This window comes from Melanerpes formicivorus, unplaced genomic scaffold (genome assembly GCF_026170545.1).
Source record: "Melanerpes formicivorus ecotype bairdi unplaced genomic scaffold, bMelFor1.0.p_v2 SCAF_33, whole genome shotgun sequence".
Classification (NCBI taxonomy): Eukaryota; Metazoa; Chordata; class Aves; order Piciformes; family Picidae; genus Melanerpes; species Melanerpes formicivorus.
In genome coordinates this window covers 4,585,600-4,611,229 of record NW_027142385.1, presented here as the reverse complement: position 1 = coordinate 4,611,229, position 25,630 = coordinate 4,585,600, and the positions used below count along the sequence as shown (strand labels likewise).

The window sequence follows — 25,630 nt, the reverse complement described above, 5'->3', positions numbered from 1 at the left end:
AACTACAGAGAGCTGTTAGATGGCAAGAAATGTGGGTTCAGTGGAACTCCGTGGATGAAAAGACAACCCCTAGGCTGAGCAGGACAGCCTCTCCCAGCTGAACTCCATCATCACAGGGAGTAGCTGAGCAGGGCCTCGCCCAGCACAAGTGGTGGGCTTTACCTGACAAGAACACTTAAATTAGCTCTTGAAAAGGCTTTGAAGGCCAGGGACAGATAAGAGAAGTTGGAGGAGAAAAAGAAGCTGGTAACAAGAGAGCAAGAGGCTGATTGGGGTGAGGCATTTATGGGGAGCTTTCCTAAATAATTGGCACTTGAGCACTAACAGTGATACAGAACAGCAAGAAAACAGAGGTAGGAAGCTGCATGTAATTATGACTTTGTTTAGCTAACTGTATTTCCTGTGGAGCTTACAAAGCATGACTGCATGCAAAGCATGCAGATTTGTTGATATCAGCCATCCTTTGTCTCTAAAGAGGTAAATTATACATCTGATTTGTATACAAAGTTGTATACATACTAGACCAACAACCTACAGGAGCCAGTTCCTATGAAGTGATATTATATGGAGAGATCCTACAAAGGGTAGAACTCTAAGCCGACAGGGGGAAACTTAAGCCAGAGAGGGATCCGTATAGGCAGCCCAGCATGTGTCCAGCTGGTGTTCAGGGGATGTGACCTGTCGACCCATCTCCCACTGCTGGAGTTTCGGAGCAGTGCACACGTGGCATGGTTTGGGAAAAGGAGGAACGTGCCATTATAGCCATCACATGAGAAATGAGACAATCAGGAGTGCTGAGAATGGGCAGGAGCAGTGTGCGAGTTGAGATTGCAGTGCTGGACTCGAGAAGGCTGCTCTGTAAACTGCAGATATCAGGAAGGGTTAATAAGGCAGCCCTCTAGCACAGCTACTGCACACAGGGGTACACGTGCACAGTGCAATTTAATTAACAGAGAAAACGCCAAGTGTTTGAGACGAGTTGTTTTTCCTAAGCAGAACTATGTATGTGCCTACTGTAAAGCACAGCCTAGTTCATACATATGCAACGCTTTCCACAAATACCGCACGTGGTGCAGAAAACAATCCCGTAAATGAGGATGCAAAATGAGGTCACTAATTCTCTCAGACTATCTTTTGAACGAAGGCTCATCGCAGCCACACACCCGGGTCCTTTTGGTGCCCTCCTGGTGCGGCGGGAGCCGTCAGCCCGCTGCGGTGGATTTGCAGCCAGGCTGCTCCCAGCGCCGCTCGCCCTGACCCACTTTCCTGCAGTATTTCTGCATAGCGACAGAGGTCCCAGCAGGACAAGCGTCACCTCCCAGCCCACGGGATTCTCCACTTCCTACTGCTTCCACTGGAAGAATGTGTTCAGCGTTTACATGCAGACACACACAAGCATGGCATTACACATAAATGTAGGTAAACCGCGTAAATCTCAGGAAAAGAGGGAATTAGAACAACAAACAATCCTGTTCTTATTTACAGAATATTCCTCTGAAGCAGACCAGGGTTGTGAGAACAGCTGAAGGAATATCCATCCGACAGAGCCTCCTGACTGCTCGAAAGAAGCCTGGCCGTTCCCTTCTGGCTAAAGCTCTTTTAAAGGGACTTTGCCTGTTTCTGTCCAGCTGGTCTGAGCATTCCTGTTACCTCAAATCAACCCTGCCCTTTGACTCTGACCAGAGGAAATACTAATACACCGAGCAGACCAGAAAGTCATTATTCCTTTGGTACACCTAGCCAAAGCTCTGACACCGTGGGGAAATGCATTTTCCCACCCTGAGCCCTGCCCACCTCACTCAGTGTCCTATTCCCTGTTCACTCAGTTCCTCCAGAATTACAGTGTACTGACTGCAGAGCCACTTGGAGTTCTGATGTCATCTCCAGGCTTTTTCTTTGGGTTTTGTTGTGGTTTCCCCCTCCCCCCCAGGTGAAGTATCTATACTTCCACTGTTCTGAAATTTTGTGCTGAAACTACAGCAAGCCAAAAATCTCTTCAATGGGAAATTTCACAAACAGAGGATTATGACTTCAGCTCAGAATAAGCAGCAGGAGCAGATGGAACTCTTCAGAAACAATGATTCCATTTTCATGCAAATTTCCTTAGTAGTCAAAAAAAAAAAAAAAAAAAACGAGGAAGAAAAAAAAAAACCACACCAAGATATCAGAATGGTTTCTAAATGGAAGGTTTTTGAATGATGCAAGGGCTGGTAGCTCTCCACAATCCCAAGCATTTTAGCAGCAGCCAGGGAAAAAAAAAAAAAGGCAGGCATCACAAACTAAACCCAGACTCTGTACCTCCTCAGTGAGAAGAGAAATGGAAAATGGAGTGAAAGTATATTTTCATTTTTATGATTTTCAACATCATCACTGGCTTTGTGATAATGCACACTTCAGAGCTAATTTTTATGCTCTTTAAGAGCGCAGACTTCATTCATGAAGCAGCATGACAAAAATTCTTTATCCACTTGATGACTACAGAAGGTGACAGCCACCGAGAAAAAGACAGCCACAGGGACACTGTCAGAGTGCTAACCTGCAGCGTGTCTCTCTCTCCGAGTACAAGTGCTCCCCTGATTACAAGAATACAGACATGCATTTTTCATAGCTGAACTGTGGAAACTGAGCCAATTCTTTTGTTATTAATACTGGCAGCATACCCTAAAACATAAATACGTGCAGGGAGTTAGCAGACCCCATTTATGGCTCTTCCACTGACTTGTTACTTACTTTTGGTCTTAAACCTTCATTGCTCCCTCTTCTTTACTTGTGAGTGAGAGAATTCAAACTACTCCCTGACTCTCAGTGTTGTGAGGATGACTGACTCTGCACAACATGCAGTGTAACTGTCTCTGTGCCACACTATAGTATAAAACATGATGGTGCTTCACATACAGAGTACACTTTAATGGGAATACTTTGGAAGGCCCGTGTAATTCCATTTTTAGAGGGCACTTTAATAGCTGAGGTTTTAAAGCAGAGAGGAAACTGTGTGTGCAGAAAAGCCGAAACGAAAACCACTGTTGTTTGTTGCATGATGCAGCAGGGGAAATGCTGTAACCAGGTCTCTTCTGCACTGTGTCCATGTCCTCATGCCAACACTGAGCTGCTGCCACCAGACCGCTGGGCAGCTCTGGTCCCAGGCAGCAGCCAGCTGCAGCCAAGGCCCGCAGGGACAATTCCTTCAGATCACCTACTCCACATCCAAGAGTCCCTCCTGGATGTGGTCTTTCCCTAATGCTGCTCCTGAAGTTTTGTAGTGAGACTTCATACATTTCTGTCAATTCTGTCAATTTCTGTCTCACTCACTTTCACCTTGATTTTTTTTTAATAACTTTTTCCTTTTTTTTTCCACACAAAAGAAAACAAAAGTTAGCTCTAAACATGACTGCAAAGAGCGTTAAACTAGAGGCCTCTAAACCATGTGGTCAATACCAAGAATACTTCCATTTAATCTCATTCTGCCTGCACTTATCCCTTTCATCATGCCACTGGCCAAATCTCTTCAAGTTTGCTCTCTAACTGAATCTCTTTCCTTCCTCATCAAGTTAGATGGATTTAAGTAATGACAGCTATCGAAAGGACACAGCACATACAAAATAACAAAGAAAAAAAAGGGCTCAACAAGGTTTAGTTTCAAGCTTTTCTTTCCTTACTTCTTAGCAGAAGGATGTACCAGTTGAACCATTTTTCTCATTTAATTCTTCTTGGACCCAAATCAACTTCTTCCAAACTATTTTCTTAGATAATGTGTCTGAAAGAATGTGACAATAGAGACGTTTCATTTACCCAAATAAAGGAAAAGGAACAGCAACGGGGAGGGATGAAACGATAACCTGGCTGGTCTGATCAGCACAGTGCCATGTCGCAGGGCAGTGTAAGAAGCAAAGTTTTGCTGTGCGTTACTCCAGACTCCTCCGTTAGAGCCAGGATCTGATCACTTGGTCACAATAGTTTCTGGTTTTGCATGACATAATTCACACTCTTCGGAAATGAGGGTCAAGGAGAAAAATAGCCAGGACCCGGTACCACACTACTGAAAGGACACTTCCACTCTGAAGCAGCATTGACTCCAGCTAAGCACAGCCCTTTATAGTGAAAAGCAGCGCTGGCTTCCACACTGCCGGCTGCTTAACATTGCAATGAAACGCAATCAGTCAGTGAATGGATGGTAAAACACCGAGTGATCAGGACTTTGAAGGTGTCTCTAACAGTTAAGCCCCTTTGCTTCCTCTTCACCCCACCATCAAACGTCATGTCTGCCGAGAGCTGACTTTCTGGTTTCTAAATACTCCTGCTGCGTTTCTCACCTAAGCTTCACCCATTAGCTGAGTTAACATCGATGGGAATGAGCACCGCCGTCAATCCTGCCTTCCTCCTGATGCTGTGGTTGCGGGACAGCCAAAGCTGATCCAGGCACAGCCAAAGCTGATCCAGGCACAAACAGGAAAATGGGTATTTTCCAAACAGTGGAGTGTCCCAAACTGTCACAAACCCTGCATTCTGATTAACACTCTACATTTCTCTGTAGCTACAGAAAAGACAATACAGGAGAAGAACGGGGCAAGTATCTATCATTTAAGCCCTCACTTCTTAGCTTGCTGGACTTTAAGGTATGAAGAAAAGCAAAACACGTTTGACCCAGATGCTGGCCTGTCTGGGTCAAGTATATGAGATCTGAGCAAAATTACTGGAAGGTTCTTCCTTCCCCTGCCTTGTCACAGCCTTTCTCCAGGACAGCAACTGCCACAAAGACTCAAAAATAATTGGGAGACGCACAAGGGAGTACCGGCATTGCCTCTCTGTTAGATGCCTCAGTAGATCTCCATTGCTTTTTCCTTTTGATTTGGGTAAATTTTATGCAGCAAAATATAACACCAAGTTGATTACAGCACTGTAGAATGGCTTAAGGGTCGACAACAGGGTCAACCCCCACCTTCTCCTCTCAGCCCTATCAAAACTGACAGGGTCCTGCAGGGCCGAGCTCCTGCTCGCAGGAACAGCCACAGCAGAACATCCTCGGCTGTGGTGCCCTTGCCTGGGGAGCTCGTTCTCCACCACTGCTCCAGCAGCTCATTTCCCAACAGGAAATGATGTTTTCCATAGATTTAGTGAAACTCAGTTCTAATATAGCAATTGTGATGTATGTCCAACAAAACAGGACCTGGTATTTTGAGAACGAAAGCAATATAATTAGGACAGGTCTCAAAATATTCAAGCAACTTAACCATTTGAAGATCCCCTCTGACATGGGAAACAGGAAGAGGTATCTGGAGACTGGGATATGATTAGGTTTATACACTCTGCAAAAACTGTTCCTTTCCCTATACCTTAACGTTTCATATTTGAGGGCTTTTGTATTATTTCTGCAAATCTTAAAATTGGTTTGCCAGAGGACTTTTGACTCGTTGTTTAACAGCTATCACAATCCTGTACTGGACAAAGAGTACCAAGTAACTACTAGTTCAGGATTTCTAATGTACCAAGAACACTAGGCTGGAATCCAGGCTACAGACCTAAATGCTTTTCAATGCATTTTGCCCCCCTTGTTTGGTTATTTAAGGCATTAGCAGAAAGTACAAGGGTGTTGTGTTAAAAGATCTCATTACCTGCACACCCTACGGGGTCTGGAAAGTACCACAGGTCTCTGAGGCCATGCACAGGAGTCTGTAAAAGCTCCTGGAGTTCAGTAGCCATTCAGATGGCTTGTAAAGACCATACTAGCCTCCAAGGCACTCTCACAGCTCAACTTTTTATTTTTCATAAATAGGATCAAAGGCATCGTATGTTTTTTCAGACAGTGTGACCCATAACTGACTGCTCAGAAGCTCATTCATACTGCAGCCAGCACAAGAACACATATTTTAACAATAGCATCAAGTACATTTTAGAAGTGACTCAAGAAGCGAAAGATAATCTGTGAAAGAGGAGACAGAAAGGAAGCTGTCTGGGAACTGGAGAAGTTACGAGAATGGTTATTGTGGGCAGAACGGAGAGCAGATATGAGCTATCTCCTTCACACTCATGACAAGGAGGTGGGAACCTCTTCATCCACATCAATAGCAGCTGTGTGACACTGATAGGAGTCTGGGTCACCATTAAAGCAGCGTATTAACCTTTCATTTTGTTTCAGATTGCTTCCTTTTGGATGAGTTCCATGTAGCTGTCATTTGTTTTTTCATTTAATCTTCATTTTCCATTTATGCATTCATCCAGCCCTTGAGGGTGAGTTCTATAGAAATCCATGTCAAGAATGCCAAAAGGGACCTCTGACCCACCCCTCCCATCCTCTGTGTCCCAGGAGGGGCCCCTAATGCCAACATCATGACATATCTGAAAATGCTCAACAAATCCAAGTTCTGCTAGACCAGTGAAAGGGCATGAACCATTTTACTGCTGCAGCACCTCCCTTTCAACCACTCACCTGTGGATTCACCAGTGCCTGGTCACTGCCTTAGGGAGCTGGGGCTATTAAGCTCCAGAGAAATCCAGCGTCAGCAGCAGGTTCCTGTCATCGTTATTAAAGGTGTTTTAACAGTAGCAAAACACAAACAGAAAGAGAATAGCCATGAAGTGTTATAGAACCTTTCCTATGATGCATGTTTCACCTATTGAATCATAGGATGGAAGGCACCTTAGGAATACTCTAGTAAACCTCCACTCCAATGAGGCTGTCTTTAGTCTCCCTGTGCAAAAATGTCCTCAGAGAAGAAAGAAAGGTCAATGGCTGAAAACAAGCAGAAAAAGAAGACTGAAAATACTGGAAAAGAAGGAGAATGAGAAGACAAAACAGAAGTGCATTAACTTCTCCTCACTTAGCCCCACAGTCTTGTGTTCCTACTGAAAACACTTTACAAAACCAAAGTTAGTGCAGCCTTGTTATGCAATTCCATATTCCAGAGACATCCCAGTGCCTCGCTTTTACTGTTCCAACACAGGGAGAGGTTATGCACAAGTACATGGAAGCAGCTTTGATTTTTTTTTAGTCTAAAAGCACTGAAACTAGCAAGTTAGTGGAATTCCTTTATCATCAGGTTGTCTCACTGGAGGATGGACTTGAAGGCATTTTCTGTACTGCAGTACAAATGGCAGTGGTTGTTCTCACCACACTTTGACAGCAGTGCTGGTACTAACTGGGACACTTGCAGAGCAGACGGAAAGTCACTTTGACGTTATTCATGCTTCAGAGGTGGCTTTACCAAGGCAATGGGGTGGGAGTCATCCAACTGCTCTGGACGGGACAATCCCTGAGAGGTTTTCCAGCGCTCTGCTGTGTACTTAAAACACCGTGGCACCTTACGATGACACATTGCTGCCTCTAACACAAGTATGAAGTGGACTCACATTAAATAAATGGGATCTATGTTCACGTGCCAACTGGAGATGCCGCACTGGGCTATGCTGCCCAGTGACCCAGTTTCCCAGTGGCCCAGGCATAGACGCCCTGATCGGCTGGCTCAGGGAAATTGACGAGAGCAGGAGCCGGCTGCCTGGCCTGCTACAGGCCCCAGTCACAGCCCACTGGGAACAGCACCCACCCAGGCTCCGGATTGAGGTGACAGCCTCGCAACGGGAGACACAGCAGGGCCGGCAATCCCAGCACACAACGTGTTGCTTTGGCCCGCGGTAGTTGCGGTGTGGCGAGCCGGGGATGGCGTGGGGGCTCGTTTTGGGGTGCTTTGGTCCCATTGTGCGATAGAGCGAGAACATAAATCCTTCATCGCTGCTGCGGGAGAGGAGGGAGCCGGTACCGGCGCCGCGAGGGCTGCGGGCCGCGCTCCGCCCGCCCGCGGGAGGAGGCAGGTGTCGGTGTGGGGGAGGAGGCGGTGCCTGAGCCCCTCAGACGGCCCCGCCGCCTCCCGGCACCCAAACAAGCGGCCCCGCGCCCCGGCCTGCGCCCGCCGGCGGCGGGAGGGGTGGCACAACCCTCCGGTGCGCGGGCACGGCCCAATCAGGAGACTACCCCACGACTAGACAACCAATCGGCGTCGCCGCACCGCGCACATGACCGGCTGCGCCCCTGCCCGTCATCTGGGCCCTATATAGCGGGGCGGGGGGCGGCGGACGGGGCTGCGCGGCCAGCGGGCGGGGGCAGCGGCGGGCGCCCCGGCGGCCAACTCCGTCGCCTTCCCCGGGCTGTAGGGCCGCGCCTGCAGCGGGCGGGGAGTTTTCTCTCTGCCTGCACCGGCAACAACTTTTATTTTTTTTTAATGTGGGGGGAGAGAGGGAGCCCAAGCGCGGAGCCTTCCCGCGCCGCCCCGCCAGGTAAGGCGTTAATTGCGATTAATCACCGGGTAAAGGCTAACGGAGGGGGCTCGGGGGGTGGGGGCCGGGGCCGCCCTGCGTCCCTATGTCCTGTCAGGATTTTTTTATTATTATTTAATTTTTCCCAGTCTCATTTCTGCACGTGTTCCTTTGTTCTCAGAACAGCTTTTTATAGATATTTATATATATATATATTTATATACATTTACTAACGTAACACAGCTGGAGGGAGCTGCTGCCCCGGTGGGGGTGGGAAGTACAAACAAACTGCCCCGAAGGTTTTTTTTTTTGGGGGGGGGGGGAGGGGGGGGGCGGGTTTGAGCAGACGGCAATATATTTGTGTCCTGTGTCCCCCACCCTCCCACCCTGAAGAAGGAGCGATTCCCCAGCGCTGGAAGTTGCTCCCGGGTCTCTAGGTCCGGTAACCAGACACGCGTGTAGCCCCCGAGGGCTGGCGGGGAGGAACTGAACCAGACGGGGACACAAAGGAGGAGGGGGGGTGGTTAAAAAACCCCAGACGAAGCGTCCCCGCCCCGCGGCAGCAGCGCCCGGCACCGCCGAGCTCCGCGGTCCCGCGGGGCTCGGCGGTGCCGGGCGCTGCTGCCGCGGGGCGGGGACGTGGATACCCCCCCGCCGGGTCCCCCCCCTTGCTTTTGTCTGGCTCCCGTGGCACCTGCGGGACGCGGTCTAGCCGCCTGCCTGCGAACCATATCGCGATCGGTGACTGCTTAGCCATAGTTGTTGCGGGGTAGGAGAGGGCCAAGCCTGTGGGCTTGAGTTCTTTGGTTGTTGTAGGCAGCTTTGCAAAGGGGTCTTTGCTTCCTCGAAGTGCTTTATCAGACTTATTTTTCTGACTATTAATTAGCAAAACCACTAGATAAAAAAGAAAAGAAGAAACACCACCAAAAGGTGGCAAAATGATCCCGGGTTTGTAGCATTGCTCTAATTCCTGCTCAAACTATTGCAGCAGAAATTTTTCTAATCGTAACTCCATCATAACTCTTTCTTATCGTAAGTCTCAAAGAAATTTCATGTATTTGCTCCCTAAACCATCTGCAGTTATTAATGGTGATGCTCGCACTGAGCTCCCTGTACAATAAAAGACTCCCTCAACATACAAAACCTGGCATGTTCTAAGAAAATTTCCATGAACTTTTCCTATCGCTTCCTTAGCAAAACCAACTCGTTCTTAAACCTCTAAGTAGAATTCCTCAGCAAGTTTAGAAAGTTGAGAAGGGGATGATATAGCCTCCTTGTTTTGGCCAGGAATGCGAGATAGCATATTTTTAAAGTTAATAAGTATTAAAAGCCACGAGGAGCATTAAAAGTGCCTTTCAAACCCTTGTGCTTTCGGCAGCCAAGGCGCTGGGGCAGGGACCCGCCAGCCAGTTCAGCCTTCGCAGCCTCCACACAGAGCAGAGGTTATTCACATGGCGGTTCGAGAAACTCCATTCATATCTCTGACTACCTGGATTTGAATAGAAACCAGACAGCAATTCTTTGGTCCCAGCCACTATTCGCCCGGCTGGACAATAGAGATTTGTTAGCACACAGGCACAAGCCCTGGGACACAAAGCTGGAGGCAGCAGAGATGGGGGCTTCAGTGCACAGGAAATTACGGCTTTTGATGCACTGTTGGCAGGTCTGCCGGTTCAGAAAAGCAACATGACTGTGCCATGTTTAAGAGCTCCTTACTGCCATTTTTAACCACCTAGAATGTCATAAAAGCTTTATTGTCACAGTACATAAAATCATGAAGTCCATATGGTTACTTTTCAGCTGTGGCTGTGAGGGGCCAGCTTGTAATTGTCAGCTGCTATTCCAGGACATGAGAAATACAAATGTGAATGTAAATACTTTTCACAGGAGTTAGTTTTGTCTGAATAATTATATAATTTCCTTGAATTCTCTTCATGATGTAGCACAATGGCTTGGGTGTATTACTTCAGTAAAACCTGAGTGATAAGAATCAGGCTAGATTACAATCAAGCTGCTTTTTATTTCTTATTTTCCCTTCCAAACCCACAAGGACCTATCTAAAACAAGCCTTTGAACAAATATATTATGGATTATTTTTAATAAAGGTTAAGGATATTGATGGTTCTATCTATAAAGCACTTTCAGATTAAATACCATGCTGTTGTTAAAATACAGCAACCTTTTCCATAACCTGTAAGACTTGGTATGCATCTGGAGGCTGATTTTAAAACCTACCCCTTGAAAGTGCTGCCTAAAGAAAATATATATATATATGCTGGAAAGTTGAATTCTGGCCTTGCAACTGGGTCTTAGAAGTGAATACCTGTTAAGCATATTGCTTTGAATGGAAAACAGACAGTGAGAGGTTGGCAAAAAGAGCTTCCACCTATCAAAATAGCCATAAAAGGAATGTCTGGGCATAACCTGCCTCTGCAAACATCTGCAGGCTCAGCCTGGACATGGCACTAATCCTGTCATGCACATAAGTAAAGGATGCTGATGGCTGTTCTTGGGTGGTTGAGGTTTTTTAAACTGCACATAAATAACAGATAAGTTGCAAGCCAGTTTTTCTAACTCCCAAGCAGCTACTCTAATAGAAATCCTATAAAGACTCACAAAAAAGAAGAAAGCTGTTAACCACTGACAGGTTTGGAAGCTGCATCTGATGCAAGAGAGCAGCAGGTATCTAATCTGACTATTCGTTAATGCAGTACTGCGTTACAGGGTCAGCTGCCAATGAAAATGCATCAGGCATGCTGAAAGCTAGCAATAACCTCAGCAATTGGGGAAAAAAAAAAAGGCAGAATCCTAGGAATTTCATTTTGTCTTAACAGCCAGCAGATGCTGTAATCATTTCAGGCCCACAGTATTAATATCACTCAAAAGTTTCACACATTAAGGACTCCAAAGACAACACTGGGGTATTTTTCTGCAAAGGAGAATGTGAAAGCATGAGGATGTTTTGAAAAGCAGCAACATGGCCATACAGACTGATGACATCACCTTGTTAAAGAGACTTCAGTCATTCTTACTTTCCCTGTACTGCCTGGAAATAGCTGGAACTATTAGCAGCTGTCCCAGACCATAATCCAAAGAAATCAACACAGTCACCATGAATGACCATTGAATAAAACTGCAAATTCTGGTGCACCCCAGTACCAAACAGCTTCTGCATTAACAATTAATTGTGCCACCTAAATACCACACACGTGAATACTGCAGTGAGCTCGAGAGCAGGAGTTCTCTTGCTTGGTAGCAGGTTGCTCGCAGTTGTACACCATTTGGTCTTGCAACACCACATCACCCAGACCCGCCGTTAACCTGTGTTTGACCAAAAAAGGCTAGACTGTCTGGGGTGAGATGCCAAAATGTGATTAAGGACAGGAGCCTGCTTGAGGCAGGCATGCTGAGGTGGCTGGCACACAGAGCAGCAGGCATCTCTCCCCACTGGACGCCACTATCGCCTCACCAGGGGCTCCCTCCACAGCGCACACATCTGCTGTAGAGCACCACAGACATTGCCTGTGTTCTGATGGCAGCTCCAGCAGCAGGCATGAGGAACCACAGGAGTGACACAGTTAATCCTTGCTGGATATGGGCACAGTGAAACACTTGATGAGGTCCAGAAACCAGAGGTTATCAATCCAAACCACTCCTGTAATATGTTTACCCATTTGTAATTTGGTAACCTAAAGCATCTCGTCACATGAGCGTTCAAGACTTTGCTACTTGATTTCTTTGGGGTTTACTGCAGACCATCCATTTACTGAAGTGCAGAAGTACATGCCCATTCTTTCTTGTGTCAAGAGCCCTTAGTGCCTTCTGTAAATATCTCCAGTCTGATGTCATGAACAAAAATCCAGTCTCATCTCTAAACAGTGGTGGTCAGGGTTTAACCATACCTCCTGTAATCTTCAGGCTCCCGCATTTACTTAAATCTACAGCTGCATGCGTGCCAGCGCCCTGTCTCAGCAGCTCCATTTACATAATCACAGTGCCTGAAATCTGGGTACCATTAGGCCTGTGCATCAAGCTGAACTGACTAGTCCAAGGGACTGAGAGAGCTCTCACCTGGCTGGAGAACATTGTGTGCTCATGACAAGGTCTGAGGAGGGCTGACAGGGCAGCTGTATTACAAAATGCAGTTACACAAGGGACATGAAAGCTGTCCCCTGGATGGGATGTTACGAAGGGCTATTTGTATTCAGATTTACCTCGTGAGGCGGAGTCTCAAATTCAGATTTTTAAGATTATCAACACATTTGCAGACAAGGTTCAGTTACAAAACAGAATGCATTCAAGTTCACCATATATTTTTTCTTCTAAAGATTTAAATATCATGTGGCTTTAGCTTTCTTTCTGTTCACTGAATATCAAGGTCAATTAGGAATGATGTCTGGCTAGTACTCTCAGAGCAGATTAGACAGTTGCATCAAAAACTAGGACCATGTATAGGTCATCTGTTACTGTGACCTAGATTTCTGAGAATCTGTTCAATTTGTTTTATTGAAAATGTGGTACTCTCTCAGTTCTGTTTCTCACAGCAGCCTCTCTATAATAGCAGAAAATGGCTTTATTAGATACTGACAGACATTGCTTACTACTTCTGCTAAGACACAAAGAAAAATCAAATCCATGCAGCAGACCTGTGCCTGTCATCCATTTAATTTTAAAATAACTTAAGGTTCTGAAAGGCTTATGTCTTATAATCTAAAGCATTTGGTCCACAAGCCAAATACTAAGCAATCTGAAATACATAATAGCTTAGCTTCAGCTTTGTTTGCCCTATTTAATTCATTTTCTTCCTTCGGTAACCAGTGGATAGATGCAATATTTCTGCAGTCTACATTGGAAATGAAGAACATGCTGAAATATTAAAGTGAGGCTGTTTTCATTTGTATCATCTGTGTGAGCTCTGTGGTGCCCTCAAAGGATAGTTGGATGGGATTGCTCAGCCTGAGAGCAGAACCAGACTTCCCTCCTCAGCCCTGCTGTTTACTTACTGAGGATAAAGATTTTTCTATCCAAATTTTGACACTATTGCAGTATATCCCTTTATGCTTTCTGGGTTATCTTACTGAAGCCCTATAAAAGCAGATTTCCATTTGGAACATTTTATGACAGATTTCCTCTCCTCTCAAAACTCTTAACTGTTCCAGTTAGAAAGCTATTATTGAACCACAGATCTTGCAAACACCCATTTGTTGGTGTAAGCATCCAGGAGAGGGAGGGAAAGAAGGTGCATCTGAAAATAGCAGAAAGTATTTTCTAAACACCAATGAACTCAGTGTAAAAGGAAAACTATAAAAATAAAGAAGTGATTGCAGAATCTGCAGTTCAAAGGACAGAACAACCACCGAATTACAGAATGATCAGTGGCTGTGGCTTCTCATGCTGTGGTACAAAACACATCTAGAACAGTTGTGCTGTCATCACACCCCAAGAGAAAAGGTGGGTGATGCAATCACAAAGCAGTAGAAAGGGCACCCAAAAAAAAGAGGAAATGTTGCCAATAGATTGAGATTCACAGATGAAAATCTCCAGTATGTCACTCCTCATAAATTGTACTTAGCAAACCCATTCAGGTTTTTTTTTCCCAGAATCCTAAAACCAGATCTGCCAAGGCATCTGAATTTTATACTACTTTAATATTCAAACTTTTATGTGCATCTCACAGCACACTGGGACCAATTTATTTTATAGGCAAGATAAAAACCTGGCAATATTTGGGTGACGTTATCCAAAGATCACCCTTCTAAGTGAACATGAGTACGCTTTCTCCTTTTAGTTTCACATGATGGCTGCATTTAAATAGGCTAAATGTATAATGCAAAAAAAAGAGTGGCTGAGTCCTGCTCACTAGGGCCATAGCCACATCCATGCAATATTTACAAGCATACAACTATGGAAAATAAATATATAAGAAGGGTGGGGGGGGAAGAGATCTTTCTTCCAAGAGAATATTTGTCTGGTAACCAGACATGAGAGAGTGCCCTTTTTTCCCCACCCCAAAAAAATCATACTTGGTTCTACAAGAGTTTTTCAAGATACTTCTATTTTAAATTCTATCACCTGAGGAACAGTTACAAAGCTGCTGCTGCTCCATGGCTGAGCAACATACCCAAGCAGCAGATAGAAAATTCTCACAAACATGGCTGAAGCTCTCTAGAGAGTGTGCATGCTGGAGTTCAGAGCATTTGTAAGCAAGGCTAAAGGAGTGTGGTGTGAAAATGTGAGCAAGCAGCAATGAAACCAGGTGGAAATTGGTCCATGGTGTGGATATGGGTACAATAACGTTTTCTGCCTGCCAGCAAGGAGCACTGTACCTTGAGGTCTCATGGTATCTGCTGGGACTAAATGGGAGAAACTCAGAAAATGGGAAGCCAGCATCTTACAGAAGTTCAGTGAGATCAGAGCACTTGCTCTGTGTAGCACACATTCAGCTCACAAGGAAGACGCTCCTGAAGCAGAGAACAATGTGTTTCCAGCTAAGCCAGGTACTGGCAAGTGATAAAAATCTTACAGCAGTTTGGAAAATGAGAATGGAGATGATGACAGGATAGACCCTCACCTGTCTTCTCCGTGATCATTACAATGTCATTTTCTTTGCTTCAGTTATTTACAGTTATTGGAAGCTTAATCTTTCTTCTACCAGCTGTATCATGAAATGGAGTCTTACAAGGTGGCAGCATAAAACTGACCCAGAGGTGCCAAGCTGCCAAAACCAAACCAAACAGATTTCAGACATGTTTCCAGATCTTAAAATCTTATCAGATGAGAATTGCTGGGTTATAATGCTGAAGAACAGAAACTAATTACCTTCAAATGGACAGTTACTAATGAACTGCAAAGAGACATTATGGTTATGAAAAGCAAATCCCTTCATTTGATCCCTTCTCCATCCAAGCAGATCTTCCCAAGCAGATAACCTGAACTTTATCCAGGTGGAGCTGTTAATATCCTAAGCTATGTCAAAAAAAGGCCCAATGAGCATATGGGGGGGATGGAATATCTATATTTTATGTTCATGTGTGTGAGCAGGGCTACACTGCAGCAGTTCAAACTGGGGGTTGTGTTCCTGGGCTGGAGTCACAGGAAGCCACCTGTGAAACATCCTGCTCTCGGGGACAAACCTTCCCTCTGGAGCAGGGATCATGTTTTAGTATGGTCTTTAGAGAGTGAGCCATAGAAATGAAGCAAACGCCTCAAATTTGTCTCCTGACTGCTCTGCAGGATATTTTTTTCCCATGTTTGCCAATTGCACATGCAGGTCCTGGGCATTTCTTCAGTAGCTTAAATTTGAAAACTAAGTAATTACTCCCTGTGAAACACACACACCAGGGCAGGCATCCTGTTCAGGAGCCCACACAATGCAGGCTGTGCAGTGTGCACTCTCTCATCAAAACCAAAGAAGACCCTAATTCCAAAAAATGGAATTGTCTTTATACATTTCAGAAGCAGTAGCAAGGGAATCTCAGCCTGAGTGTTAAGAGCAACATGAGAACAGAAGGCATTTTCTGCCCTCCCCACCCTGAAAATGACCGGCCGAGTCGAACCAGTCCCCATCTCAGAGCAAAAAAAAGGCAATTCTCCGCAACAGAAGAACTAATTTTTGTGAAGACTGTCATACTGATGACTGTGCCAGCAATTTCTGAAATGCTAAAAGGCAGAAAACAATTGCAGTAACAGAATCATTTGCAGTTAGGATCATCTCTCTCCTTCCCGAAACCAAGGCACAGGAACTATGCCTAAATTCACAGCTGATGGGAAATCTTTCTGATCTTCACAGACACAGTTGCCAGCCAAGAAAAGCAGTCAGCACAGGAGTGCCTTCTGAAGAAGCATCTATCCTAAATTCACTACCATAATAAATATCAAGTGTTACAGGTCTAGAGCAACCCTGTTATTTCAGTGATGAACTGTTTAGCATGCTTAATCTACCAAAAGAGACAACATTATTTATATCTACAGAAGCTGTTTGCTCAGCATTAGATGGGTCAGGGCACAGTACAACTGCAGGAATTTCTTGAGAGAAGAGAGTTTCCTCTCTATTAAAAATGATTAATCTAACACAGACAATAATCTTCATGGCCACAAATGTTATCTTGAAAAAAATGAGGATCAAGTTTCACAGGGAAGCTGTGAAAATTCATGAGAAGAAAAATGTGTTCATGGTTACTGAATGCACAGAAGCCTGTCTCCAGAAGTCTGGGTGTGTTGAAAAATGTCTGGAAGACAGCACATGATGAGTAGGAAATATGCAAGTTTCTCCTCTTTGTATCCTTTTCTAAACATCTGTCAGCCACTGTTTGATTTTATTTTAGAGTCAGAACTCCTTTATTGATTGCAGCCGACAGCTACAATTCAATAGTGGTCCAAAACATCAAGGTAGCTTTTCTGAAGCTCTGTAAAATGAGATGAAGATACACTACTATTGAGACATCCTGGGCTGAGGTCATTTCTGTTCCATGTACACTGCAGGAACAAATAGCTTGTAAATGCAGCTTGTTCCAAAAACCACTGCTGCTGGGTCTACTCAGAAAAACATCCCTTAGGCCACCCTTGGGGTGCTGGAAAGTTTTTATGGTCCTGAAGAAGCTCCTTATCTTCTCCCCAGTTTGCCTGGGAGAAATTGTACTTAGTCCTTTGGAAAATCTGGTGAAGAGGGAGGCAGGTCTTGTGACATTGTGCATCTGATCCCTTCATCTTACACAAACACAACTTTAGAGACAGGACAGTGAGCTGGAGTCTAATCCAGAACGATTGGTCCTGTGTAAGTAGGTCAGTGAGGAAGCTTCTGACCATGACAGTGTCTTCCAGCCCTGGCAGCCCTTCTCAATACAAGCAAATATGATAAATACTTCCTTGAGCAGACAACAGGAGATGAAGGGCCTGATTGAGAGGGCTTGTGTGTTTGTTCTAGAAAGGTAAAACAAGTTTTGTTTTAAAAATACAACTATTTCACTATTCCAGTTGTTTGGAAAGAGCTCAGTAAAGTGCTTAAAAAACCCAGAGGGCATCCATTCACTCCGCCTGGGCTGTCAGATTGCAGGAACATCTGCATTAGCTCATTCATAAATGCTTTATTTTACATGTACTACCATTTTAGGGCAAAAAGAATCAAAACCAAAGTAAATCAACTCTTCCCCTAAAAATTCATGCATTCTCCAATGAGTATATAGTACAAAATAATTGTTAGGGGTTTTTTTTTCTCTCAAAATCACCTTCTTCCAGTTCAAAAATACCTTTGCACTCTTACTGATGCTCCTGAAACAAAAGTTCCCACATGAAGTTTCTGAGGAGCAAGTTAAATTGTTTTTCCCTGTTGACACCCATCTTCAGGGTACTCCTTCCCCTCTGCACAACCAGACCCATTATTAAGCCCAAGGTAGCTCTGCTGTCCTCTAACTTGCTCAGTTTGTGCAGGGAAACATGTTAACAGATAGGACAAAACTCCCTAACCTTCACTGGTTTACTTCAAAGAACTTCACTGAACTGGTGACAGTCTGACTATTTAATTGCTCTCCAGTGATCTCAGAAACCTTTTCAGCTTGGCAGTGTCTTTAGGGCAGCCTGTACCAGAACTGGACAAAGTATTTCAGCAGTTACAGGAGAACCTAAATGCAGATGGAACAGCCTCTGCTTCTATTCAATATTTCATTGTGTGCACAGTAGTAAAAGTCAGATTGTGCACGCACATGCAGTTAATTATCTACCACAGCAAGTACTGCTTCATACAGTGGGGTCCTTTCTGTTCACACATGGTCTGTATTCCTTGTTCCCAAACTTGAAACTTTACATTTCTCTACAATGAAGCATTCATTTGTGCTTGGTTTATCTAGAGATCCAGATTTGTGCCACTTCTGTCTAAAAAGCTCAATCTGATACTATGTTTTAAGACATGGCAAACAGTCACTCCAAGACTGTACCAACTTCATCAAGTCCCCACTCAGAATTACATCCAGACCTACCCGGGTTTTAATCCTTTTAACATTTGCCACAGCAAATTTGTATCACTGCTGTTTAAGTTGTCATACAGTATTAAGTCAAACACCTTACAAAAGTCGAGGGTATGCTGCATCCACAAGCAAGCCTATCAACTTAAAGTGACATAAAAATAACTTGATAGGTCCTCCATAAATAGCTGGAAACTGGTATTAACAGTGTTTCTCTGAGGTCCTAGGAGAGCTCTCCATTTCTTTTCTCTAGGATCACATCACATGCTCAAAGGCAAATGGAACCGACTAGTAACTTTGTCCCCGATTTCATGCAGTCCCAAGACTTGTCAAGTAGTAGTCCAAGGAGCTTTTGGACAGGTAAAAAAAACATCTCAAGTGGTAATTGTAGAAAACCGACGAACCAAATGTTTGGCATTGCCTGGGAAGAGGCACTCACCCAAATTTCAACAAAACAACAGCAATAACTAACTAACAATACTGCCAGTGATTACATCCTTGTCTCCCCATTCTTATGTCAAGGTGTATTTGCAGGCTTACACCACTGAGGTCATTCACATCTCCAAAGAAAACACAATTTTATAGTACAAGGGAAGCTTGTTACGGGCCATGTGCAAGAGTCTCTGCTGTGTCATTTCAATGGATGCTTCACAGCAGGTACTAGGACACTGTCGTGTGCAGAGCACAGTCTTTGCCCCAGTGTCATAAGGTGGGGTTGCACATAACCCCCAAGAGTCACAGCTGTAGCAGGGGGAGTGGAAGGGAAAGCAGAGCTGCTGTTCTATCATCAGATCACAGTATGTAAGGGCTTGAAAGGGACCTAGGGGGATCAAGTACAGCCCCCCTGCCAGAGCAGGACCGTATCATCTAGTGCAGGTCACACACAGGAACACATCCAGATGGGTCTTGAAAGTCTCCTGAGAATGCATGTTAAATTTATTCAGTGGCACTCTAGGGCAGTGCCATTAGTATTCCTGCCCTGCTATAAATAAAAGCCTTATTGTGAGAAATTAATAGAATGATTCAATTAGGGTGTAAGAATTGTTCAGGCACCATAAATAGAGCACCACAAACATCCACAAAAACTAAATCGTGTCCCCACACTTCAAATAACTCCCAGGTTAACCTCTCTGTTCCAGGGTTTATATGCATATTTTGAGGGAGCCATTTTCTTCATACACAAACCCATTCTCTCCGCCTTAAGTTGAAAGAAAACCCCACGTGCTCCCAAGTCCACAACATTTTCATTGTGAAGCTCTACTTCAGCAATTCGCTACCTCCCTGATTCACATTATTACACTGACAACCTCATGGGCTGCCAGTTAAGGCAGACCATGTGCAGAGCTAACAGAGTCAGGCTTTCTGAGCCCCATGTCCCACAGCTGACTGGCTTTTAACTTCTGGGGAAAGTGTTGGGTCCATTTAATGGTTTTTTTACACAACAGAAAATAATAATTAAGCAGTAACAATAGAGGTGGCTTCCTAGACCTCGGCTTGCAGTGCTTCCCAGGCAAAAAACAACAATAAAAAATTAAGCTGTGTCGAAGGGCAGACACCTTTATGCTTGTGTCAGACTAAAAGCAGGCCACAGAACAACCTCAATAGCATCTTGTCAGTTTCACCATAGAAACTGAAGAGGGGGGAAAAAAACCCAACCAAACCAGCACACAAAAAAACACATACACCAAAAAAAAACCCAAACCCAAATGACCCCAAACCAACAAAACCCCAAAACACACCCCAAAAAAAAAATCATGGCACAGTAAGCTCAGTGTGACCGTTTTAGGCTCTCACCACCACACTCAGTTAGCAATCATTAAGTATAGGCTTTTCTAGCTGCCCTCTGCTCACCCAACTCAAAGCTGTTGCAGGTGCTCTGCTCCCCACTATTGAGGCTTCCATTAAGAATAAAGACACTTCAGTAGGGAAATAGTGACATGAGCTGTTTTGTTGTAAGACACGGGCAATCACTTAATGTTGCTCAAGAAGAGGAAGTGCTATTGGAAGAGAAATCTATCTCTGTGCCAGTAGCACTCGCTACTGTGGTTTTCAGATGGCTTTTACTGTTAACAGTAACCCTCTAAGTTTCCTTACACTACATAGATACATGTACACACACCCCCCCATCTCCCAAGAGAAGGGACTTGGAGAGTGAAAAGGGAACATGGATTTTGTATGCAGTTCTAGGGGTAAAACTTAGCAAGAGTTACGAATAATCAATCTTTGTCTCTCACTGTATCTGTATGTCTGTCTGTGCCTTGCACACACTGGCCAGTTACTTTCCAGAGGAATTTTTATCATTTTGGAATCTGTCCAAACATCTAGCTGATAGAGAGCTTTGAACTTTGTTGAAAGGGAAGGAGCACGCAGCTAGGATATAGAAGTAACACATGCAGTTTGGTTTTACTCAGAAGAAATTCAGGTGCTTACACTGTGAAATGAGAACATGAAAGCTGGAGTGAAAGGCCAGGGGAGGTACAAAAGAAGGAAGAAATAGTGAACTGAGAAAAAAACCCTCGCACAATGTAGTTTGAAGATAAACATTGTTTTGGTTTATTAAAACTAAAATTTCATGCTTGACTTGAGCTTAGTTTCCTTGATTTGTGTTCTACCTACCACTAGTAGTTACCCTTCACACTGGTACCCTCATAAGGGCTCAAGGCTGAGCAATGCTTGTTACTAATTGAAATTTTCTTTGTTCTTTCCACCAGCTCTACTTGAAAAAGATGACAAGAAAAAGGTGAGACTTGATTTTCAGAGAATTCTTTTGATTTTCAGTATCAGTTGATGTTGATGTTTAATGATACCATTGAAATCATTCCATTTAAGTGCAGACTACAGACTGTATTGTGAGCAAGCTTATCTGTCAGACAGCTTGCTCAGTATAGTAGATTGTTCCAAACAATACACTCACTGTTAAATTACATGTATCAGATCAGGATAGTCAGAGAGACACTTAATAGGCCCTATAATGAGAAAATATGCTGAATGAAAGCAGGTCTCCAGAATTTTAAAGCAATAGATTACACACACCCCCCTTAACTCTATAGGCTCCACTTCACTCACAGCAGAGTTAGTTTTCATACAGCAGCAGAATTTTTAACAAAAAGCTGCAAATAACTTCTCTCTCTCGAACCATGCAAGCCAGGAAGAAGATAATTAGAGAGATGCAATAGAGATTTAAAGAGAGCAAATCCTTTTCCACGTTTCAGGGGAAAGAATACAATTAGTCTAACAGCATAGTCTGAAGCAGACATTTACATATTCAGTTAAAAACACGCAGCTAACCTGCGCCAGTTATATTCTAGATCATATTAAAAATCATGTGAGGATTGGGGCTTCTTGTGCAGTGGTTCCCTTTGGTCAGGATTTCCCACACCCTTGAAAGTCAGCCAGGCTCCTCCATCTCCAAGCAGAGGAATCTGACCAAACAGGATGCCTCTGTGAACTTGCTCACATACAGACTTACTGGTGATTCAGTGATGCCCCTTCCTGCAGCACGTAGGGCCACATCAGCTCGGCCTATCAGGCAAGTGAGTGAGCAGAGATAGCAGAGGGAAGTTTGTCCCAATAGACAGGTTTGGAGCATCATTCCAGCTACAGCCCATAAGAAACAAACGTTCTAGGGTCAAGTTGATCCAGTTAAGAGTCAAGTGCCCACAGCAGCTCATGAGCAGGGCCCATTCTCTCCAGCAGCTCTGCCTAGTAAGATGTTCCTGCCATTGAAGAGTCACTTTTGTTCAGTCATGCAGTGGCTGAGAATCTGCATGCCTTAAAGCAATGGCACAGATAAAGCCTTTTAAAGCCCACAGGCAAGAAGGGCATAGGAGCTATTGAAATACAGATACTGGGTACCCTAGTAAGAAGGGGATCCCCCTGCCCTCACTTCTGTTGGTCTACAGTTAGAGGTATCCCCTTGCTTTGTTTAACTGAACTTCATAAGGAAATCTGAAACATTATAAACACCCTTAGCAAAACTATTTAGAATATGTGTATCCACAGGAGGAAGGGCTTTTTCACAAGTGCAGTTCAGATCTAGTCAAAGCTCTTCTAAGAAACTCTTAAGTCAACTTAGCATCCATAACTGCAGTTACACTTCTGCAATCCATTAGTCCTCACGGTTCCATTTCATAATTAAAATACTTGCAATTTAAGACTTTACAATAAAGAATGTGCAGTCCTCAGCAGTGTTTCCACTGCTAGTCTATGGAAAACATATGCATGGAAAATACATACAGTGCTTGTATACAGCCATCTTTGGATAGCTTCAGTGAACATTCAACGCTGTCGGTGAGTTTGAGAACTAGAAAAAACCATCGACCGTTGACTGTACCTTGAGGTTTATCACAAACCCTCTGGTAAATGGAAAGCTTTTTCACATATGGTTGCCATTAACAGGTCATGATTTACAGATTATATTAAGAGCTGCAGAGGCTGAGTTTTTCCAGTTCTTCCACTTTCTCCAAAAAGGGGGTATAAGAAACGTTTGTTTTTCCTCTTTAACAAAAGTAAAGCTTTATCCTAGAGCAGAATTTCTGCAAAACAGTATCTGAGAGTAATGCAAGGTTTTGTGTATGGGCAGCACAAAAGCAGCAACATATCCACACCATATGGTATACTTGGAAACAAATCTGAGCATGGTATAAATTTGAAAATAGCAGAATATAGGCCAGAGCAGGAGGGAAACCTCCTTTCCATTTGGGCTGGCAACTTGAGCTCCACTGGAAAAAGCTTTGGAATGTCAGTTCATTTGCTTACAGGAACCTGCACTCGATTTCAGCAGCTGCTCACCAAAAACTGGCTGAGGACTGAATCCCTCCCAGCAAGGTCCAGCTGCTCCTGTGACTCACACTGTTGCTTTACAACTGGGAAAGCAAGAAAGTCTCCTTCCTTTCAAAGGGACAGAAAGCCAAAAGGACAGGCACCTCTGCAGTACCTGCATGGGACTCTCTCAGTCCTGCTTGGGCACTTAGATGCTCAGTGGGCTCCTTCACAGGAGTGCAGACAGCTGGTTTGCCCCCCTAGGGACTGGAGAACCCCTAAAAGAAGAATCAAAACATGTACAAGGAACAGTCTTGGGCTGCTCTAGAAGAGATTTTGCAACATGTATAATTTTACTTCTGGATATGGTCACAGATGGGCAGCACTTTCAATAGATACCTGTCGCAGGATCAGAGGAAACCCAGGCTCTTAAGAAGCTAGGGTCATTCCCTTCAAGTGTGCCTTGCAACTTTATATGTTTGCATTATATGTCCTAGTGGCACTAAGCTATCAGAACAAGTCTTTGTCAAAACACATCAGTAGAGCACAACTCAGCTGAGTTACCAACATCAGAGCCTTCTTGGCATAAGGTCTGAAAAGTCTTAATCCCTGCACAAGTGCAGTATGTCGAACACTCAAACCACCTAGCAGTGGGTGCCTCAGTAACATGATGGCACAGAGGTTGTTCTGATACAGTGAAGACATGAATGCTTTTAAGCAGAGTGTCTCATGATACTGGTCTGATGTGAATACTTCTGGGATGAGGCCTCAGAGGGCAATGTGCTTCTTGGGAACTTTTGAAAAGTAATTTAATGCAAGAATGGGGAAAGTTCAGTGAATGTACTGCTTTCAAGCCCTTGGGGTAACAAGAGAGTCAAGAACCATATAAACTACAAAACATTCTTGACCACAAGAATTTGTAGCATAAAGTGGAATAACCAAGCAAAACCAAACACCTTTACTGAAGGAAAAAAGGCATTTTCTAATGTAGCTTTTAAGTGGAAGACTTTCTACTGCTGTGCCTGTGCAAGCATACTTTGCAGAAGTCACCAGGATTTTATAAAGCCCTGAAACAGTTGTGTGTGCTGAGGTCAGGAAGACTGCAACACCAACTAATCCACCTGAAAACAGTAACACTGGAGTGGTGTGAAGGAACAGCACAGCACATCTTTGGCATCTAATGGCTGCAATCAACATTCATTGCTGTCGGTGGGTTTTTATTTCTATCAACTCACTGATCAATGAATGCAAACTGCGGACCAGCTAGCTAAGAGACTGCTCTCACACAGCTTGGGGCACCTTCCTGGCAAGAGAAGCAACTTACACATTTTGTTGAAGTGTTAAAGAAGTTCTACCTACCAATAACAGGGTAAGGCAGGCCTGTGGCTCTGCCATTACCTTACTCAAATTCAGTGTCCTTCACAAGCATTGGTGCTCTGCCACCTGACAGCCACAGTGAAGTTAAACATCTCTCAAAGCATTAAATTCTGGATAAGATAAAGGCTCTTTGTAGAAAATTAGACACTAACAGGGCACAAACACCTTTAAGGCATGCTGTCTGTACAAAGCATTTTGGGTAGCTTGTTTTGAAAGAACAAGCACTTCTTCAATTTGATACTCTGATGAGCTGCTGCAGCAACACAAGACCCTACCCTCCAGCCCCCCAGACACTCATTCCATGCATTGGACCCTCATGAATCTATTTGTCTGCTGAGGTGGTGGTGGTCTAAAATATATTAAAACATCACAATCCACCCTCAGCACAGACTGACTTAGTCCTTCCTGTCACTTAAGCAGCATCAAGAGGTGGCGCTTCCATGGTGTGTATTTTACAAGCAGCTTTGTCTAAACATAGAAACCTGATAACCAACTGTCAGGTGCATTTCTGTACAAGTCTGCAAGTACATTAAAAATAGTATCTTTCTCAGTATTTTTGCTGTGAAGTGTTGTTTAAAAGAATTTTACTTGTGCAAAGTCATCTTCTCATTTCTACTACACATCTGAACATGGTGTAGCTTCCACCACAGCTTTACAGCACAAATGAAGGTTCCACTTGAATTCTGTAGTTGGAGCATTGATAATATTTATGCTGTAAAGCTGTAGCTTTAGCTTTTTTTATACCTTTCTCCCTTTCCTCTTCCTAGCCCTGAAAATCACCCTCTAGCCACACAGCAAAAGGGTTTATTGATTTTCTCCACATACACCTGTATGGGAATTCAAACTACAGGAGCCCCAACAGAGATGTTCATCTTGACTGCAAGGAACTGTGAACATAATTTACTGCAATTACTCTGAATAGTTCATTTCAAACATGGGAAACTACAGTAAAGGGGTCATCTCCCTGGTTGCTAATGCATGACAAGCAAAAGGATTAAGCAAGACACTGTACAGATCTGAAATGCTTGGGATGTACAAACAAGCCTAAGAATGTAGTTTTCTGTTCTGTTGTGGAAATCCTCAATTTTTTTTGCTGTAATCCTGTTTGGTAATGACAGCAAGGGGAAAAAAACAACTGAGGCAGGCAGGTTAGCAGACATGTTCAGAATTTTTCAAAATCCATGCTTGGGAAGTTTGAGATATTTCTGGCGCCAACTGTTCAGTCCCTACCGGAGATCACCACCCCACAGAACTGCCTGCCTCAGACACTAGCCAAACCCAACAGATCAGGA

At 44.1% G+C, this 25,630-nt stretch overlaps 1 protein-coding gene and 1 long non-coding RNA gene across 4 annotated transcripts in view; one reads left to right on the top strand and one right to left on the bottom strand.

Moving 5' to 3' along the window:
• NR6A1 (nuclear receptor subfamily 6 group A member 1) overlaps nt 1-25,630 on the bottom strand; it is an 89,739-nt gene that overhangs the window by 43,420 nt on the left and 20,689 nt on the right. The window lies entirely within an intron of this gene.
• LOC137449845 (uncharacterized) lies at nt 8,063-24,913 on the top strand. Its single transcript, XR_010989501.1, has 3 exons — nt 8,063-8,265; nt 20,912-20,940; nt 22,981-24,913. It is a non-coding gene; the product is annotated as an uncharacterized lncRNA (long non-coding RNA).